This window comes from Ixodes scapularis, unplaced genomic scaffold (genome assembly GCF_016920785.2).
Source record: "Ixodes scapularis isolate PalLabHiFi unplaced genomic scaffold, ASM1692078v2 PGA_scaffold1__304_contigs__length_218370807, whole genome shotgun sequence".
Taxonomy (NCBI): domain Eukaryota; kingdom Metazoa; phylum Arthropoda; class Arachnida; order Ixodida; family Ixodidae; genus Ixodes; species Ixodes scapularis.
The window spans coordinates 165193452-165199302 of record NW_024609846.1 but is presented as its reverse complement, the minus strand read 5'-3'; positions in this window follow the sequence as shown (position 1 = coordinate 165199302).

The following is a 5851-nucleotide window of genomic DNA, read 5'->3' as shown; positions in this document are numbered from 1 at the left end:
TGTTTGTTTTTGCTGTGTTCCCAAACCTGCGCTTTCTGCAAGTCGTGCATCCTGCACATCTTTGACTCTTTCTCTACCGCTTTCCCGTGGCGCAAAAGGACGCAGAGGGAGAGGCACACCCCCAGTCTCATCGTACTTCTAATAAACACAAGCATGGGTCTTCTTTAGCTAGCCACTTTGCAAGCAAAATTTAAAAGATGGAAATGACAAATTCACTAAAAATGCAAACTTCTTTTTTTAGTTTGGATACAATGAAATTTGTGTATGGCAAAGGAATTGCCGTCAATTTTATTATAGCCGAGTGCGCCAATACCCAGTCCAACATTGGTTGCACAACTTTTTTATTTTTTGATGTTTTTCAAGTACCTACAATATAAACAACAAACAGAATGTAACAGGATACCTTGCTGGGCTGGTTGGTTGAACGACATAATGAGAAACAGCGCAAAACGGACAGGACACAAAGTAGGAGAAGGACACAGGACATACGCTGGCTTACAACCAAAGGTTTACTATAACTTCCACGCACGCACAGCGGCCCGCGCAAGCACAAGCTCTTTCTCTTTCAAAAGAGATAAATTCTAATAAAGAAAAAAACAGTGGCACTAGAAGAACGTTGCAAAACGCGTGATCAGAATAAATATTTAAAAAATAGTAAAATTCTGACAGCGGCAAGAGAAAACAATAAGATCATTAGGGTGACCATATTTCTCAATGTAGAAAACGGGACATCCCAGCAGGCCAGGGGGCAGGAGGGGGCTTGTTCAAAGATTGAGATTGGGAGAAAAAATTTAATGCAATAATTGCCCTCATTTCAAAACGTTACCATATTGCACTAAGCGCTAGCAGTGTGACCGTTCCCTATAGGGAACGGTCACACTGCTTCGCGTCCTTCGTTGGTGTGGGTGTATTTTGCCAACGGCTGAAGCTTCGTAAGCAGAACTTTATCCCGCAAGGCTCGGTTGTAAAAGTCTGCGCAATTATATAGAAAAACGAAACTAAAGAATCATGTCTCGAAAGCGGGACATGATTCTTTATTGGGACAAAAAGATGGGACAGCAGAAGCGGACCTCAAAAACGGGACTGTCCCGGCCAAAACGGGACGTCTGGTCACCCTAAAGATCATGCGCTGCGTACACTCCTCGTTCGCACCACGTGCACACCGCATTCAGAGGTCCAAAAAAAAAAAAAGGACATAGGCCAATTGTCACATTCTACGAAATCTTTGCTCAACATTTTATCCTGCATTACAAGGTGGGGCAACACGAGCTGGCCCAGTGGCGTTCAGGCCGGGGTGGTCCAAGATCCACGGTTGCGTTAAGCCGTTGAAAGATAGGTTGGGAAAGACTGACACATTTTTTATTGTCGCACTAAACTGGGCCAGCTCATAATGCACTCGCTTAGGGTATACTGGTGCACTTGGGAAGATTTCAAGGTGTTTTGGTCGCATCTGGGTCTAGCTCTTTCGTAACGAAGGAGCTCCCATTTCAACCTGTTGCGCCCCATTGTCGCTTACATTATCGCAAAAATTTCTGCACTGCTGCATAACTTTTGCTGAAAAAAAATGGTGTTACAAAAATGCAAATGAATGGCATGGTCCTCAACAGGCAGCACTGGCAACGCACTAATGAGTGCAAGTGGAAAGTGCTACGTGCACAGGGAGCAACTATTTATTTTTCCTCCCAGTTATTCCTGATCCTCGAGCTGCACTTTAGATTATCGGAGGGGACCTACTTTTGGGTCGCAAAAGCACTTCTGCGGGAATTCCTACTGTAGAAAAAACCTAAGGGCAACTGGCGACCACCATGAAGCGAAAGAACAAATGTACAGCAAATTGCTAGGCAATTTTGTTGAATATGCGAAACATTTTAGCATCGCAAATGTTTAGCTATACCCTAAATTTCCAGGCGCCCGATACCTACTTTCACAGCGCTCTTCACCAGACAGTTTAACGCGTGGCATGTATACACTTGATAGTTGTTCCTAGAATATAAGCTTATAAGAATATAAGAAATTTTGATTAAATTCTGGGGCCGGGCTGATAACCCTGGCGATCTTTCAGAGCCTTCCATACTCTCGAGCTCCTCGCCTACCCCTCTGGTCACATGACCTCCCGTTAACCAATCGGCGTCGAGCACCTCTCTCCTCCCACCGGTCAACCAATCGGTGTCGAGCCTCACAGCCATGCTTTTATCCGGGCTTCACTTTTATCTGGGCTTCACGAAATGCCAAACACCTAGCCGAAGAATGTTTCATGTGATAGTATGCATGCCAGTGTTCTCCAACCTGCGGGTCACGACCTCCAGGGGGATCGCGAGATTCAGCGGGGGTGGCAAGACGGCTCAGAAACTTTAAAAGTATGAGTGGGGCTTCCCTGCAGTAGCGTCAGTGAAAACGAAGTACAGGTCACAGCTCAACATCGAGCCAGAATTGAGTTTTGCGGTGTCTAAACTCTGCCCTCGTTTTGAGGAACTGCGTTGTAACAAACAAGCTCACTTTGGCCATTAGGAAGTCATTCGTGCTGACATAGTTTTTTCTTTGCAATGGTTTCTAGTGCAGCTGATTCAGTCCAGTTATATTGTAAAATAAAATTTCGGCATAAATTTTGTGTTTCACTGTTTGTGCGTCAATATCGAAAGGCTTTTGGCATCTTGAAATGGGGAAGGGGGGTCGCAACGACACATTTGATGCCTTTTATGGGACAGGGGATAGCAGAGTGGAAGTACTGCTGTGTATAACCCTTATATTTGGCAGATGGCCCATGAAATTTGTCAACTTTAGGAACCATGGATATACCTGATTAGCAGGAATTGCAGATCTGTGATATGATTGGTCCCTGCAAATATTACTACTAGGCTCTTCCAGAATGTACAACTTGTGCATATGTCCTGCGAGAATATTCACTTGTGTGTCGCACATGCTGTATATGGTCATGTTCCCTCGTCCGTTAGTCTCGTCCTGGCACCATTTCTAAGACCGATTAATTTTGCAGTGTGTGCTTTGCATTGATTCTTTGCAACTAGAAAGGACCACGGACAATCCACTGACAGATTTGCAAAGTTTGTCGACGACATGCAACGAGCGAAGCAATAGCAAGGAATGGGTTTGAATGTTTAATGGTCGGGTGCATTATGGGGCAGTAGGCTTTCTGTGGTCGTGGACATTTTAGTAGAGGAAGTGAACAAAACAATTCTGGAAAATCAACGGTTTGCAGCTTCCGATCATGCAACACATCTTAAGAAATCATTGCTTCACAAGATTGTTATGAAGCACTTCAGTAGCACAAATTGACTTTGCGGTGGATGCCAAGTATATGTTGGCTTGACTCGGGGCAGGCTGTTATGAGAAGAGTACTCAAACGCTTGTGCCACAGTACAACAGATGCCTTAACATCGAAAGGGATTAAGTTGTAGGATAGATTAAGATATGCAGAATCGATTGCAAATAAAGCGTTTTGCTAGCAATGTTGTGTAACTTTCTCATTTCAAATTATAACTTTTTCAGTTGTTTATCTTGGCAATGAAGGGCCTTGAGAATACTTGAAACAGAAAGGTCTTTTCCAAATAATCCTTGGTGAAAAAAAAAAAAGAACAAAAAAGAAATTGCACTGCAGCAATGGGATTAGCACTGCATGTGCTACAGATCTTGCGTCATGCATTCCCACTTTTATTTGGGACCATTTGTCCCAGCACCAAGTAATTAATTCTTCCTGGCTGCTTACAAATTCTGCTCGAAATATTTTGTTCCTTCTCCAGGTTGGAACAGAATCATATTCAATGAAGTTGCACTCTTCAATGACGTGCATTTGTCAAGGAAAGTCAGGGAAACTTCCTTACAGGCTTTGTGCAGTATTCTTTAGAAAACAAGCTCTTTCATTACAAAGGGAACAAGCCGAGCTAGTAACATTGAGTGGGACCAGCTACTTTCTTCTATCTCCTTTGTTTTTTTATGTTCAGCGGGTCTTACCCAATAGCTCTTTCACGTTTTGCGATTACCTGGGCTCGTATGGAATAAGTTTCTAGAAACATGGACGACAAGGATGTCGCACCACTCTTGTGAGCGACGGTCAGTTGTGGGCTGCCGAGATGATGTAGAAAATCTTTTTCAACTTTAAACATTCTCCTGGGACGAACAAGCTTTTGTAGTTGCTGTGTTTGCTTCATGAAGCAGTGAAATAGAATAAAAATAAAGGCTAACTAGCTAGGTAGTATTCCTTGAGAGTTTGATCGTTTACAGAAACAGAGGTGAGCAGGTGATTAGTTCAATAACAGATGCATTGCAGCAGACTGAAACAGCAAAGATTTCTTATGGTAACAATCGTCGGGGAGTCTACAAAATTGCCTCTTGAATTCCAACTTTTCCAGGTTTTCCCCAGAAATTTTGGTTAAATTCTCCAACAGTTACAAAAAAAGAACATGCAGAGGGTGGGGTTGCAGACCGTTCTTCGTTAATCCAGTCAATCGGGTGGTGGCTTGCGCTGCCTGGTGATGCCTTGGGCAACTTATTCAGTGTGAAGGCCACCCAAGCCACATCTTCCAGCTCCATTGCGTATGACTGCACTGCCGACATGACCCATTTTCCCTAACTTGGCAAATTTTTTGACACTTTCTCAGACTCTTCAAGATGCTCCCCGACGATTCCGGCTGTTCAAGGTTGGCAGACACCCTGGTCGTCCATATTCAAGCAGCTAACTTACCAAGCACTTCAACAATCCTCACAAATGTTAGTCTTATTCAAGAAATGCCAAAACAATTTTTACTCCTATTTACACTCACATACCTCCCCTCCTCACTTTGACAAGCTTTCCACCAGCAAAAGGAACGAGCTTTGACGTGTCCATAAACAGAAGGACGAACGAAAAGGGATAAGGAACTTGATCCTTTCTAAACCCCCTGCTCACAACAATAACAGCTTTTGTTGCTAGCAACAAAAGAAAACAAGCAAAACATTGGATTTTTACTTGGTACGTTTAAACGAAGCCCTAGATGTTGCCACTTAAAGGGCAACTCCGCTTCATTTTTGATATTTAGAAAACTATGTAGCCCTCTTCAGTATCATATAGGAAGACCCCACGTCAAATATTACGATCTGATTCCGTTTATATATTTAATAAACTGGCCAGCAAACCTTCAAGCGAGCCAAGTCGCCGAAATTTGCCAACTCTAGCGTGCGGCGCGAGGCGCAATCATCAGCGCAGTCAATGCCACGGAGTTGGAGCGGCCAACGTTGAACCACTACGTCAGAGGCATGTGTAAGTCATTCTTACGTTTTGCTTGTTTTTACTTCTCAGAGCGAAATGGAACGATGACGTCAAGAGTTTTTCCTCCCGGTGTTGGCTGACCGGGCGTCCACGTGATCACCGTAACACGGATGCGCTAGTTTGCGCTGCCCTGCGCGCTTATCGGTCTGTTTCTCCGCTCCCCTTCTCTTTCGTCTTCTCCCCTTCCCCCTCTCCCCAGGGCCATTACCGTCCACGCCACGCAAAGCAACCTGCCCGCGTCCAATAAAAAAAAACAAAAAAAAAAAAACCCCAAAAAAAAAAACCTGCTTGCGTCGCGTGTCCTGCTTCTCGCTCCCTCCCGAACGTCACAAGACCACGTGGTTCGACAGGGCGTGGCCATGATTCCGACGACCCGCGACCGATGTTGCCTGACGCAACCGAAGTTTCGGTTTCGGTGTCTGCTGATGTTTAAATTAGGATTACACAAATAATATTCCACATTTCGCGAATCCAAAGACGTAGAGTTGTTTAGTAGTACTTTGTGAACGTGAATCACATGGAAGCCTAAATTTTTCGGAATTGAGCGGAGTTGCCCTTCAATTTCATCCTGCCCGGTGGCCTAAGGCGACC